Here is a 15,439-nt window from a genome sequence, read left to right as displayed (position 1 = left end):
GTCTTTTAATAGTCCCTTCTGTTGGTAACCCTGCATTTATTTAAAGGAATGTAGTATTGAAGGGCTGTTGGTATGTGGTCCAGTTCAGTGTTCACTCACAGCTGTGGTACTCTGTTCCTCTGTAAAGTGGTGGGTTTGCTGTGCTGAAGGCTAGAATGCAACTGGACAAGACGGACAGGAATGCATTCTGCTGTGATGTGTTCTGTACCACTGGGAAAACTCAGGCTGAGGTCACTTTAGTTTGAAAGGCTGGGTTTAAAATTACATTGAAGAATCAGTAGGGATTCCATTCAACAAGCTACCTTAACACTGCATTCAACAAGCTTCTGGAGAGACAACAAGCAGCATTATCTGCAAATCTTGTACCTCAGAAAGTAACTAGGACACAAAAAAAAAATTCAGGGGAGGTATCCTTTTGAATTTGCTATAATAATCTGTTTAAAATTTAAGTAGAATACAGAAGGCCATATGTTTTGATTTCTAAGTGCCAAATATTTACATGGTACTACAAAACCCAAGATAATTATAAGGTTCTGAATCAGACCTATTAAACTTACTAGAATTCATCTTCATTCTGGATTTTCGCCTTCCTTTGCAATTTGTTCGAGTCTTTCAGCAGACAGGAAAAGGAATGTAGCTGCCAGTCCTGGATACTGCACTCTTAATTTCTGCATCCTGTAAGGGTCCATTTGCTTAAAAATATTGAGACATCTTTACAGAGGGCCACAGGAAGAACTGACAGGATGTTGCGAGCTTTCGTGAGTCAGCACACAGTAGTTGGAGACAGTTGCATGACTTGACTGTAGAAATAAAGAGAGAAATGAGCTTTTGCCCGGTATAAAATCAGCAGTGGTCAGAGAAAGGTGTTGACTGGCATTGTGTCATCATCCCCCAGAAAGCACCTCCCTGTTCTGACATGAGTGGCTACAAGACCACAAATTTTGCAAGGCGGGAGCAGGCTTGAGCAGTAGGTGTGGTTTGCCCAGAAGCTGAGCCAACCTGATAGCTCACAGACATCACCATAAGAAAATAAACCCTGCAAAAATACTGCTCCCCTTATTGTGAGCTAAATTGAGTCAAACTAGACACAGTGGGGAACAGTGGTCCATGGGTGGGAGCAGATGAGGAGAGTTAAGACTCCTTTCAACAGCAGCAAGTAGATTAATTCCATGTATCAAGCTTGCTAGACAACACAGGAATTTGCTTTTGGCTATGTTTTTGTAAATGCCTGTCAGTAGCCCAGGATTTTAAGCCTTAAAGGAGCACAAACGGTACCTGGGAGCATGTGAAATATCAAGATATTTGTATAGTCTTCTGCACAAGTATGAGGGTATCCAAGTGTAACCATCTAAAAGACAAATAATATTTATTAATAGTGAAATTGGATTTTAGAAGAACAATTTTTCTGTTTTAAATGGGGAAGCAATTATAAAAATACTAGTATCTGCTTGAAACAACTCCGTTAAAGAGAGGTCAAATTGAAATCTGGTATCTGGATCCAGCTGTTAGAAGGGCAGACATTTGATTCCACTGGTCGGCTCACATCCAGTGGAAACTGTTGATGGGATAAAGGCAGGCCTAGCAAACTGATGGACAGTGTAGCAGCCACAGCAGGGACATGCCAGCTCCAGACACTTCCTGCACTTGGCTGGAGGTCTCAGACACACAGCCTGGCCACAGTAAGAGGAAGAACCTGTGAATAAGTAGCCGTAGCCTAACAACCTAGTCTGTGCACAAACCTAAAGGCCGTGGCTGTTCACCGACACAGATGACAGATCTTCGAGGAATGAGGCCAACAGAAAGTCCGTCCAAGCTCTACATCCACCAGTGTGTGAGGACAATCCTCTGCAACATTGTTTCTAGCCTAGTCATTGTATTTATGAATTTTTTGGAGCAATTGAGACAAAGTAAGTCATGTTCCTTTTTAGTCAGAAATTCTTCCTCGTTTGTTACAGCTGTAACTCTCCCCGGGTGATATTTTCTTGTATATTTTGCAAATTGTCAAATTCCCTGAGGACATCTAATATTTGATTCATAAACAGGTTCTTGTCTTTAATAACATGTTAGAGAAAACTGTTTCTACTGTTTTTTCTTTCTTGCTTGTGTTAAACTATGTGACTACGATAGGGAATAAATTTCAGTGTATTTGCACAAGTTGGGCTTTTTTTCCCCCATTAATTTTTTTTCCTTTTAATTGTGTAACAAAATAAATAAAGAGAATATTAATTAAATCTTCCCTGTAAAATGTGTGGGTTTTATTCAACTGGCAGCATAGTCCATCTAAGTAAAAATTTATTTCATTAACAATATTTGTTTCTTATGAAGATAAAATTAATTCATCTAAGCTCCCTCCCATTTGGAGAGAGGTGGCAGGAAAAAGCAGATGGGTATATATCTGAAAACTTGCCATTTAGTGGGTTAATCACTCTAGACACTTCTTTCATTTTACCTCCCTTAAATTAGAAATACATATCTCTTTTTTCAAGCTTCCTGAAAGTTACTGCCTTTGGGCCCCATCATTATCCTGTTTGTTTATGCTTAATTCCTACCCTTCAAGGTCATCAGAACAGATAAAATTTAATTATAGAAATAATTGGGGGGAAAAATCATAGATCCTTTAGGTAAGGTTAGAAAAATTGTTCAGAGGAAGAGGCCACATAATGATGACTTGCAGAATCAGTAATAGAGCATCTAAGGATCTTTCTCCAGAGCCCATCGCAAAATCGGAATAGAAGTAAATAAATAGATACATAGATAAAGTCACCTGAAAGGAAAACATGTCTTGTATACTTCTTGTCTAATGTAATTCCGTCTCTCTCACAATTTGGCATTTTATTTTTAATAGTACCAATAGAAAAGTAGGCCACTGAAATGAAAGAGCCTGGCAAATTATATACTTGCACATATGTTTACTGAAAAATTGAAAACTTAATAGGAGTTATGAATTCTGAAAGGAAATACTTCTGGAGGGATGAAATGACTTATTTTTATGAATCTCAGTCTGAATTTTCCTTCCCAAAACAAAAGCAAGTAGGACTCTCTGGCTCCCTCTAGAAGAAGGAAGTGGGGGACTGTAGTCCGAACCACATCCTGTGCTCTCTCTGGCATTTCTCAGTTCCAGCAGCCTAAAGGCCTGAATAGACAGTGAGGGGTCAAGTGAGTGTCCATTTAAGGACATTCCAAACCTGAATGGCGATTCTAAATTCTTACGTATCTTTAGGTGAGGGGTGTTTTTTGTTGCTTAGGAGACAAAAATCCCTCACTGAATCTTTGAAAGAGGAGTTGTGGGTAGTGACTTGCAAAAGAGGGCTGGACAGGAGACAGTGTGACAAGAGAACCTCCCCTGAGAGGTGTCTGGTGCAGGGAACAACCTGACCTCATAGTGGTTCTCAGCATTTTGTTTTAATCTGTGCTAGGAGACTGCACTCAGCCCATGTCATCTCAACTGGCTGGCTTGGATGCCCCCAAGATGCCTGGTCTACTCACCCTATGAGGATTTCTAGTTGTTGAACAGAGTTCTGGCATGTTCAGAGTGGCATATAAAACCTTTGTTGTTTTTCCTACCAGCATAATTTCATTAAAGTAGACAAAAGCACTAAGAGGAGCAGAACAAATTAGGTTTGTGCCTTTCTACTTACTAACTTTGAAAAAGAAGGTGGATAGTTCTAGGGATCATTTCACATTTTTCCGTGTCTACATTGCAGAGAAGTCAAAATTTAAAATTTGGACAAGACTATGGTAACAGACGCATTCCCCTTACCTTCCTGCAATACCACAGACAACCAGAACTGCATCACACGTACCAAAGAAGAGAAGGCTGAGTGAGAGATGAAATTCCAGTTCTGGTCATAGAAGAAAACTGATTTGGCAGGGGGAAAGGGGGAAGTTACTAATTAAAATTTATCTAAGAAACGTCTCAGTAAAAGAATCATCAATCTATTTCATCTGAAGTCTGAAAGAGGCGCATTTGAGGCTGAAAATGACAATAATTAACACACCGATGGTACTGACATAAAACACCAGTAGATGCTTTTTAACTGCTAATTAACCTCTGGCTTCTATAAATATCCTTTAAAAAAATGCACATCTTCATCACCTTTTTTGCTGCTCACTAGCAATCACATAGTTTATACTATTAGTCAGACCATGCTGCAGATCGCTCCTGGTCCTTTTGACCTGTTTCCATTTCCAAATTACTGCACAACCTTCCCAATCTAATGACACTTGCAAACATCTGCACTTGCTGCAGGTGTCCTTCCTATTTCTAAAAATTAATTAACGAAAGTTAATTATTTCTTAATGTATTGTTTCTCTCTCTTGTTTCAATTAATATCTGAGTTATTGAAGTGGATCATTTCTATTAGTTTGTTTTCACAAAGTTGGAAAACTCTAACTCCACTATCATCTTAATTACTTACAAATGAAGGGTAAAATGCCTTCTTTTCTGTGGCAAAGCTCCAAAAGATGTAATGGAGACGGGATGTCGCGGCAAACCTACATTCCCTACACATTCCTCCAGTCTCAGCAGGACCACTCAGGCACTGGAGGCGAAGCGTGCGTGCCGTGCACAAGCACAAGTATACAGTTCCAGGACACAGAGCCCACTACATCTTTTACTTTATAATAGTGGTGCCAGATTTTCAGCAACACATGTTACGTTTAAACAAAGCAGTAATTTAATATTCTGTCTGCTGCATAGAAAAAAATTAGTTCATCCTCCTTTTCCTCTCCCAAAGAAATAGCATTCCAATACTTTCTTACCTAGCCTGGATTCCTACAGAAATTAAAAGGGGTTTGAGATCATTATCTCTTCATATGTATAATAAATCTCTGTGTGCGTCCGCATGTGTGCACACATACGTGCTTGTACATACTTGTGTGTTGTGCAAGAGAAAGGGAACAAGAACAAACAGTAGCCAATTTTAACCACATCTGACAGAGCAATAAAATGCTGAAAATGCTACATTCCTATACATTTCATAAGAACAGGCTGCTAAGAAAAAGGAGACCCACTGCAACTTGAGTTAAACCCTTATTAAACACCAAGAAAGCTGCAATGATGAAAGATGTTATGAATACCCACCCACAGGAAAAGCTGCAGCCAGAGCTTTCAGCTATGTAGACCTAGGAGAATCCAAAGATTTGCCCAAGGGAAACAAAGCCCTATCAGATTTGCAGCTCACAGGACTACTGGTTCGTGCTGGATTTCTAATCCATCACTGTCCTGCTCTGAAGATAACATACTCCATTTTTGCCCCCTGACTTCAGGGGGAAAAAAAAATTTTTTTTTTTTAATACACATTTCTCAAACCTGATGAACTGAAACCTAAGATGAAAGGAAGGACCAGAATTGGTTCTTAAAAACCCCATGCGATACCCTCACCAGAATCCACACATACAGCATACTAGACAAAGAGAAAACAGCATCTTCAGTTTCTGGTGCACTGGAGACTGGAGAAAAACTTCATACTCTGTCAGCCTGGACTTTGGTCTTAAGTTAGCAAGAGTCAGTACTATTAAAAAGCCTTTCATCTCACCTGCTGACCTGTCACATCACTTATGTCCATTCTCAAAAGTTTGGTGAGGAACACGCATCTTCGGTCTTTAGATTTTCCTTTTTTTTTCTGTAATACAGGTGGGGTATCTGTGCAGAGGACACAGGTGGAGGAGGGAGTTAAGTCAGGGTTCTTGGCAATGTTGACCTTGCCAGTGCAGTGCAGAGTCCCTGGCTCTGCTGGTCTTCCAGAGACACTCCTGCCAGTGTCACATCTCTTTGGCACATCACTTGGATGGTAAAGGAAAGCTGAAAGCGAGAGAGGACCCAAACCCAGTCATGCACCATGGATCAGTAAGCAGACTATCTTCAAGAAGACACCCAGTATAGTGTTTGTCTCAGTCACGTTTCCTTCCTGTTCGTAGCTTGGGAGTGGTTTGACAAAGTTTGTTTGCTTCACCACCTAGTTGTGTGTTCATCACCTATCAGTCACACATCCAGGGACAAACTCTGGCACTCCAACATTCACAATCCTTCTGGATGACTGCCTGACTTTTTATGTTCTAGTCACAGTAAGTCACCTTTCATCTATACCTCTCTTCTGCACTGTATACCCTCAGATCTTTCTTTGCTAGGCACGTTCACATCTCTAAAAATACAATCCAGGAACTTTTTATTCTTCTTGTTGTGTAGCAAGGAAACTTGTCTCTTAAGCTCGGCAGTCTTACTTTTGGGTGCTGAGGCAATCAATGCACCTAGGCTGCCTTGGATGCCTGTAGCCATATCTCGCAGTGCTCTGATACACTGTCCTTCCTACCCCACACAAAGGAAGGAGAGCTAATGAAAGAGTTCAGCAGCCAAATCCTGCTATTCCCCTCTTCTTCCGAAAGAGATTAACTCCAGAAAAAGAGAAGTGCCCATTCTTATTGCAGGGTGACAAAGGGATGTGTGTGGTATTGTTATTATTCTTGCTGCTACATGTTTGTGAGGTTATTTTGAAATATTTTCTATGAAATTTTTTTGGGGGTCTTTTGTTGCAAAGAGTATAATAATGACCTAAATGGTAATAAGAATCTCCAAATCTTGGAGCAATAAAGTCTTCTGAACCCTTAACTTCTAAACTCTAACAGTCTTCTAAACTAGCTACATTTTGCAATTTTATGGGAAAATAAATACCCATTCAATTCAGTATGTTATATCTATCAGTCCCTGTTCTTCCTAGTGTAAAATAAGATGAGTAGCCTACTTTTTGTGCTTTGTCATTCATTACTTAAGGATATAAAGAGGAAGTTAGAACAGCATGTTGGTTAACTAAGTAAATATTTAACAAATTGGCTCTGATTTTAACAATCTAAGGGAACAGTATCATAAAACCTTAGAAATTTGGCAGTATTCATCTGAGGTTTTTTATGTGACTCTCAAGTTAGTCATTGGAGCCATTTCATTTCCTGGATGAATTATGTAATTCCTGTAGTAGGACAGTTTAACATAAACACGTATAATAAAACAAGTCAGTTAAATCTGCAAGTTAATTCTAGGGCAAAGGGAGAAAGCTGCCTCCTTCTTATTTACTGTTCCCTAAGGAGTCAAGGCCCCAGAGCAGTAGGACTCTGTACGGACTAAAAGTTAAACTCACATTTGGTTTCTGAGTTCCTGGGACCCAGACCCTTACAGTTCTGTTGTAATTCACATTTGGACGTGCTGTAGTCAGCAAACATTTCCTTATACCCCTGATATTCAGGCAACGGAGGAGACAGGCTGGGAAGCAGGTTTCTAAAGGTCACAGAAAAAAAAAAACAGCAGAGAACAATTTCAGGGGTTTACAAATTACCTGTGAAATTTAGCAATCTACCCTGGGGCTTTCCAAAGGGAAAAGAAACTTACTGGTAAAAGTCAGCATAAAGGACTCCCATTTTTGGCTTCTGTAAAGTGTGAGTTAAACACCACTTTTGTCAAATAGAAATCTATAAGAATTATTGTATGTTAATGATTTCCCACAGGGGCAAAGAGGCAGCTATTTGCTCATCAAAAATGAGCAGCAACCAACACAACAGTGAGCTGATGATCCTTTCTCCCGTTTCCTCATTGGTTTGTCTACTGTTTGTCCACATTTGCTGTGCAGGTCATCAGTATCAGGATTACAAGCAGAGACTTCACAGGGAACATAACTTGCGGTGTCCTAAGTAAAAAAGCCTCAACCTGCCCAGTATTTCATGGTTAATTCAATTCCCCATTTCAGCCTGTACCAGACTATTTAGAATGTATTAACCGAGTCTGAGAACCCCCAACTAGAGAGTATGCAAAGTATTTTCATTGCTGCAGCTAATCTACGAAGACAAATATTATTGTGTTTACACTGTTAGAAACAAAATATCCTTATCTCCAATAAAAAACATTTGCTCTTTGTTGGATACCAACACTGTTCAACTCCAAAGCTGTTTGAAATCCTGGCTTGTTGCTTATCTAACTCAGTGGTGTCTGTACTAGAAGGAAATCAGAGAACTCCCTCTGATACTGCTCTACCTCCCTGCTTGAGGACTCAATCTGTTGAGGATGTTCTCCTCATGAAATCTCTTTTGGTCATGGAAGAGATTATCCCCATTTCACAGACATGAGTGAGATGTGCAAGAGCGTCAAGAGCCTTGCCAGAGGTTACACATGAAGTCTCATGGCAGGACCAAGTAATAAAGTCCCATTTTTTTAATCCCAGTCCATCCTCTATTTCACCATCTTTTTACCTCAAAGAAGAAAAATGGATCAACATTATTCCTTGTCCTCTCTTTTGAGTAAGAGCCTAATTATTTGACTACTGCTCTATTCCATTCTTCAGAAAACATTTTTCCTTACTTTTGTAGATTTTCCCCATACCTTCACAATTTACAAATTCCTGCCACACAGCATCAGTTAGTGTCCCTGGAAGCAGCAGGCCAGTTGTGGACACAGCTCCCAAGCAGTACCAGCCCAGGTTCTGTCTGTACTGTGCATCTGTAGTGATGCGGAATGAGAAAACTCAAGGCATTAATGGTGAGAGATGCTCTGAATTCAGCAGTATCTCACTGTCCTCTTGGGTGCCCCAATGCCTGAGCAGGGAATCCTGCAAAGCCCATAGAGATCCTGCTGCTGCCTGCCTCATGCTCTCTGCTTTGGACCATTTTGCACACACTGATGTGTAGGAAGTGTCTCTTTACAGCCCTATGGTGTTAGAGCCAACTTGAGCTTTTCAGCCTGGATGTTAATAGAAGCCATTCCCAACATTTTGTCAATTAGTTCTACTACCAAGATACTGGATGGAGACAACTTAGATCTGGTTTTCCACCTTTTTTTTTTAAGGTTGTGCTGCACTTAATAAAACCCCCAAACTAATCTTTCCAAGCCCACCACCTGTGCAGTATTAGTAGCTGTTTCCTTGTGGGACAGTACACTTCTCTCAATCATCTCTGTTCGGTTTTCAAGCCTTGCCATCCGCCCATCAAAGTTGTTAATTCTCTGTGACATTTCCCTGTATTTTTCTTTCAGAGAAGAAAGGGACCGTTGAAGAATATCGTGCAGAGTCTCAAGCAGTTCCCGAATTAATTCCTCAAGGATCGGGCTGGTGAGAGGGCAGCACAACTCACAGGCAGAGCCCAGCAGAATTTGTGGAGGAACCTTTGAGCCAGCAGCATGCTGCTTGAAAAGCCTTTCTCCTTCAGACACATTTGTGCCTCAAATCACTCACTACCAAATATAGAATGTATTCTTTAAAGGATACTACTTTGCCCACATGAGGTATATAAAACTGATGGAAAAAGCAAAGCTGAAAAATACAAGGATACCATATGAGACGTGATTAAATCAAAATGCCCACACAGCCCGACCTGGTGGCCATACAAGCCTTCACTTTACTCGCACAGGTGGGCGTATGAGACAGAACCACACTGCCCAGGGGAGTAGAGACATCCACACACACATGCTGCCAGCTATGGGATAGACCACGTGGGCACGCCGGCATTCAAGCAGCCTGTCTGCATAGAGGAAGGGGCATTCAGCAGGACCACTGTTAATAACAGGAAGATATTAAAAGTAACCAAAGCAAAGAGGCACTGGTGGTTCACAGTCGCTGCTCCCACTGTCGTCACATCTGGCCATCACAGAAATGGTCAGTCTCAACTTTTTGTCTCGGTCAGATAGAAAACAATATTATCAGGTCCTTTCCCACCAGGGCCCCAGACCCAGGCACCCACTGCTCCCTTGGCCCCTGGCCTTTCTGCCCTGTTGCCCTCTGGCTGCTCCTGCAATGCAAGCACTGCAGAGCGATGGGTAAAGCAACAGTGCCTGCCTTAGGCACACACACTCACCTGAGAAGCCTAGAAAAAATGCAGTGCAGTACATGTATTTTTGCGTTTGAAGTGAAATGATGATATAAAAAACTGCCTAATTTGCATGGTTTACATAACATATCCTATAATCAGGAAAGGTAGTTCCTAGGAAAAAGTAAAGCATGAGTAGGAGAAGGATAAAGTCCTTCCTGCTACTTTTTAATCCCTTTCTTGCTGTATATGCTTCCTTTTTCCCTCCAAGGAAGCAGTCTTGCATTTTAGGGGCAATTCTTGATCTAAAAAACATTCTAGATTCTTTCACACAAAGAAGAAAAAAATGTTTCTGATTCAGTCCTTACACTGGGTAGTTGTTTTAGTCCCAAAAACTGTGGCCAGCAAGACTAGGGCAGTGATCATACCCCTGTACTCAGAACTGGTGAGGCCAGACCTCCAATTCTGTGTTCAGTCTTGGGCCCCTCACTACAAGAAAGACATTGAGGTGCTGAAGCATGTTCAGAGAAAGGCAAGGAAGATGCTGAAGGGTCAAGACAGAAAGTCATGTGAAGAGCAGCTGAGGGAGCTGGGGCTATTTAGTCTGGAGAAAAGGAGACACAGGGGGGACCTCATCGCTCTCTACAGCTACCTGAAAGGAGGTTGTAGCAAGGTGGGGTTTGGTCTTTTCTCCTAAGTAACAAGCAACAGAGCAAGAGGAAACAGCCTCAAGTTGTGCCAGGGGAGGTTTAGATTAGATGTTAGGAAAAATCTCTTCACTGAAAGGGTTATCAAGCATTGAAACAGGCTGCCCAGGGAAGTGGTGGAGACTGGAGGGATTTAAAAGCCATGTAGATGTGACCCTTAGGGACATGGTTTAGTGGTGTACTTGGCAGTGCTGGGTTTAACGCTAGACTTGATCTTAAAGAACTTTTCCAATCTAAATAATTCAATGATTCTAAAAAAGGAGGAATAACTCTCTCTCCCTTTGTTTCTTTTCCACTTTTGCCCAGTCCCTGGTCTGCTTCCTCTGTGGCTGATCTCATCTCTGTGTTTTTCTCATATATCTTGTGAGATTGCTCACTCCATCCATCACCTGTGCATTTGACACGCATTTGCTTCCGTGCCAAAGTCCCGAGTGAGCTCTGTTACGTAGTCCAAACCAGCTCGAAGTTGCAGCCACCTACCTTGTCTGCCAGCACTACTTAAACTTCTCTCTCTTCAGGTATGTCCTTGACAGGTGTTTTGAGCTGATCCAGGCTTCGCTGTGGGGGCCCAAAACCCTCAGAGCTGGTGGTCCCAGCTGGGCTCATTTGCTCCTTCCCACCAGTGCTGCCCTGAATGCCATTAAGGCACAACATTCGCCAGGAAACAATGACCTTGAGCAAATTCCCTCTGCTGCTGCAACACAAAGTGTGAAAAGCAAGATCACAAATACTGCTGCAAATACTGCTGATGCACATCTGCTTGAACATTCAGAAATCCCAGGTCATCTCAACAGCTTTTAGACTTTGTCAACATTTGCCTTGGTGTTTCTTTACCTCATACATAAAGACTAACCATATATAAGCCAGTATTCAGGCCAAAACTAAAGGCTACACAAGCAAATGGACTGTTCATTTGTTGTGTAGTGTTTAACCATGGTATGAAATGAGCCATAAGAAAATGGCAGCCATTTACTGGAATTAGCACACTTAGAAATAGATTGGGATAGTCATAATAAGAGGATGCAACTTATATACCAGAAAAGCCTGTGCTTTGGGTTGTGTGCATCTGTTGCAAAATAGCACTTAGATGCTGCAGCACTGGGTGGTCATGCTGCTTGGTTGAATGAAGGGAAAAAAACAGACATGAGGAGAGAAAGCAAACTGTCCCTGCCCCTTGGGTCAGAGCACTGACAGTCTGCCCGCTCTGTTGCTCTGCCCGAGCACCTGAACGTGATCACACTTGCACTTCTGAGACATGAATACAAATATATCCCTAAAGTGCTGGCCAGCTGATTGCTTCTGTCTTGCAACATTTTGATATTGATTTTGGTATCCTTTTCTTATAAGGCTGATAAATACAATCTGAACATTGAGGAAACTGGAAGATCCAGTGTACTTCCACACTGACATTGCATTCCTAGAAGGTAAATCTAGTTAAGGCAAATCTTACCCCTCCACAGGAACTCAAAGAAAACGCCACATACTCCTAGTTTAGATCTTTGATCCACCAGCTTTACACATGGAGCACAGCATGCCTCCCATGGAATTTTGCTGAGGGCTATTTTTCCCTTGTACTGCCAGTGAGACCCCAGGAGGTGCAGTGTGCGTCTGTTCCAGCTGCAGGACAACAGCTGGGGGTCAAGAAAATCAGAGGCAGAAGGGGCATCAAAACTATTTTCTGACTCATCACAAAAAAGCAATAGAGGAAAAAAAGTCTTTAAAATCCTCTCAAGATGTTTTTAATATTAAACATTAAAAATTATACAGATGTGATACAAGTTGCTCCCAAATAAACGAGAACTTTATGATCAGCTATTAGAATACTATACAGTTTGTAGTAATACTATTAAAACATAAAAATATTTACAGTCTTCTCTTCTAACCCAGGGATGTGCCAAAATGCAAAAAATAATTCTGGTAACAAGAAGACTTACAGACAAAATTGTCTTGCAACATTTCCCAAGCTGCAAATAGTGGAAATGCATTGGGATCCTGCTTGTTCACAGACATAGTTTAAGCAGCAAACATCGGGTTTAAATATCAGGTCTCATCATAGGAGAGACACTCTACAGCTCCTGCTGGACACCTGGCAGTGAGTGTCTCCCACCTTGGTCTTGGTCTCAATTAAGTTAAAAGAAGTGAATGAAACAGCATACCACATTCTCTATACTCTTACTAATGAACTGTTTCTAGGTGCTATAAGTTGGAAGTTTCTGAGCATCAGCCAATACTAGTCTTCTCATTATAGTGGTGCAAAGAAAGCCAGTAGTGGCTCCAAGGTTGGATAGGATTTAATGCTGAACACAGTGCTAACAGATGAGCAGAAGGTATAATCAATCTATTTCACTGTTAGACTGTTTGGGATTCTGGGAGGAGCCTACAGAGATATTTCCTTTGCAATTCAAGGCAAGGATCCAAGTATCTCCTAAGTAACTGTGCCTTCTGGTGCTGCTTTCTTAGCTGCTATACTGGATTAGCCACTAGGGACTACAAAAGAAATTGTCCCATTCTGTTGAAGCCCAGTCAAGCAGGCAGTGGCAGGACTACCAGAGTCATATCCAAGTGGCCTGGCAGGGATGGGCACCTCAGTGGGGCTGTGCCACAGCCTCGGTAAGCCAGACCAACAGTGGATCATCCTGACATGTCTTGTGGTTTCTTATATCCCACCACGAAGTTCTTGCTTCCCTTTCTTGACCTATGATATCTTCTTTCTGTTTCCTTCATCCCTAGCTGTCCTTGGTATTTATAGAAGTTTTAATTCTCTTTTGTTCACTTTATTTATTTTGTTTTTGTGTCGTTCTCAGTATTTCCACCCAAAGATACATGCTTTCTCCTCTCCTTTCAACATGCACATTTGGAACAAACAGCCACTGTGTGAACTCTGTATTTGTCCCTGCACAACCAAGGAGGAGAGAGGCATTGAGTAGAAATGAGAAAAAGAAATAGGGAACGAGGCTGAATTCATTGCAGCTGCTGTGGTGCCTCTGAGCAAGGCTAGTCCTCCTACATGAGCCTAGAGCCTCCTACCTGCCCCATACCAACAGCAATGACTTGAGCAACCTAAATGTCACAAGGCTTTGCCTCCTTCTGCCTGACGTTCAGATAGTGCAGGGCATGTGGGAAAGAACTCGCCCATTAAAATAACACCTTCAGTGGATCTTTTCTGAACCTTCTAAAATGCCAAGCAGCTGCAGTGTTTCCAACAGGTCAGCGCAGAAGATACACAGCTCCCTGGATAACTCACCATTGTTCCCAGCTCTTCCTGAATTCTTTTGAATCCTGGTAACCCCCGCATCACACCCAGCACAAAGTGGGGTTCCAGCTGGCACTCTCCTACTGTGACATTGCACTGGACCTGCCAGGACCTTACACCTCCTGTCCCAGTTCCTCCACCATGCTGGTGTGGAGGAAATGGATTGCTGCCTTTGGCTGGTGACCTCCATGTGCCCCTCAAAAACCCCAGAGGGATGTATGGGCCTTGTGAGCTCTTGCATACACATTCCTTGATATGACTGGAGTGTTATAAACTTCAGAGAAAAACAGGCTACCATTCAATAAAATTAGTCTTAAAAATTCTTTATAGTAACAGCAAGTAATTTTTACGTGGCTGATGTCTTTGAAATAATGAGTAATATCATGTATTCAGAGAGTCACAGCAAGGTTTTTGTCTTGAGAATGGTTAATTTCCTGAAGCACATATCAAAATCCCACCCAATGAATCCCTTCTGTGCAACCAAGCTTTCCTTGTTAAAATTCTACACAAGCATATTTCCTCCTGCTCCCTCAGGTACCATTCTCCCTATGTACACTGCAATAACAACTGCGCCTTTACTAAAATTGAACACAATAACCAGGTCTTTGTAGAGGATAATTAACAGCCAGCAGTGAATCTTTGTGCTTATTCAATGGGATATGAATGAGTTATGAAAATTCTTTGCTGGAGAGGTAATGGGATATTGTTAAGTTTACATATGCTTCGCCTCTTGCATGATAGCATATTTATGGTGTTCATAGTTAAAGTCAGAAATATGTACACATATATTATGCATTTGTATTCAGGCAGTTATGCCTCAACATGTTTGCCTCCCTTTTTGTCATTAACAAAATCCCCACTCCATCTGCATCTAATCTAAATTCCTCGTGTCCATTCTGAGCAGGATGAGTAGACCTGAGCCTCTCCAGCTGTTCCTAGAGATGCAAAGGTTCATTTCTGGAATTGAATTTCCACGGTCTTACATAAACTATCTAGGTTAGTGCCCTCACACAGGATACTTCACAGAGTACTTGGAGGTAAATATAATGACATTACACAGTTCTGAAATACATGGAGCCTGTCAATTTTTGTGTGCTTTTAATTTCATGATAGAAGACTGTCACGTGGTTCTTCACTACTGACCAGCTAAGTATGTGAGGAAAGTAGCAACTCTCACTTGCAGTAGTGTATATATATCCATAGAGTGTATTCATGTATGTATATACATTATATATCTAAAATACAGAAATACCTCTCAACTCTAAGACTAAAAAACAATTGTAGCATAATTGAAATGGGAACATGGTCTTTTTAAAGAAGAAATACTAATGACCATTGCTACAAAGGTAAAAGGAAGAAAATATGTCCAGATATGTTTAAAAAATAATTAGTAAATAGAAATTTATAATAATTATTTATAATAATTAGTAAAACAGAACAGCTCTCACCTGGCTGCACATTGCGCATGAACTCCCTCATCACCAGGGCGTATTGAGATGCAACTGCTTGAGTGCAACAGACAGATGGGGATGTGCTGAGCTTTGTCGCTGCTGTTACTTGAGTCTGCATTGCTAGGCACACACAAAAACTTGGGAATGCTCCCAGAAAAGGACTCTTTTCATCTAACCTTAGGCCTGTGAAATGGTTGGAAAAGCAATAATGTGATTGCTGGCATACCAACAAAGTGTGCCAGGCAGCT

The 15,439-nt window shown here is 41.4% G+C and overlaps 1 long non-coding RNA gene across 1 annotated transcript; it reads right to left on the bottom strand.

Moving 5' to 3' along the window:
• Positions 1–4,653: 4,653 nt before the first annotated feature.
• On the bottom strand, positions 4,654–14,257 carry LOC135417141 (uncharacterized). The gene is made up of 4 exons (XR_010431908.1): positions 13,635–14,257; positions 10,968–11,178; positions 7,131–7,267; positions 4,654–5,803 (listed from the first exon to the last, which is right to left on the bottom strand). It is a non-coding gene; the product is annotated as an uncharacterized LOC135417141 (long non-coding RNA).
• Positions 14,258–15,439: the final 1,182 nt, after the last annotated feature.

Source organism: Pseudopipra pipra, chromosome 7, assembly GCF_036250125.1.
Source record: "Pseudopipra pipra isolate bDixPip1 chromosome 7, bDixPip1.hap1, whole genome shotgun sequence".
Lineage (NCBI taxonomy): Eukaryota > Metazoa > Chordata > Aves > Passeriformes > Pipridae > Pseudopipra > Pseudopipra pipra.
Note: the sequence above shows the minus strand (reverse complement) of the source record. Positions and strands in the feature narration are given on the sequence as shown.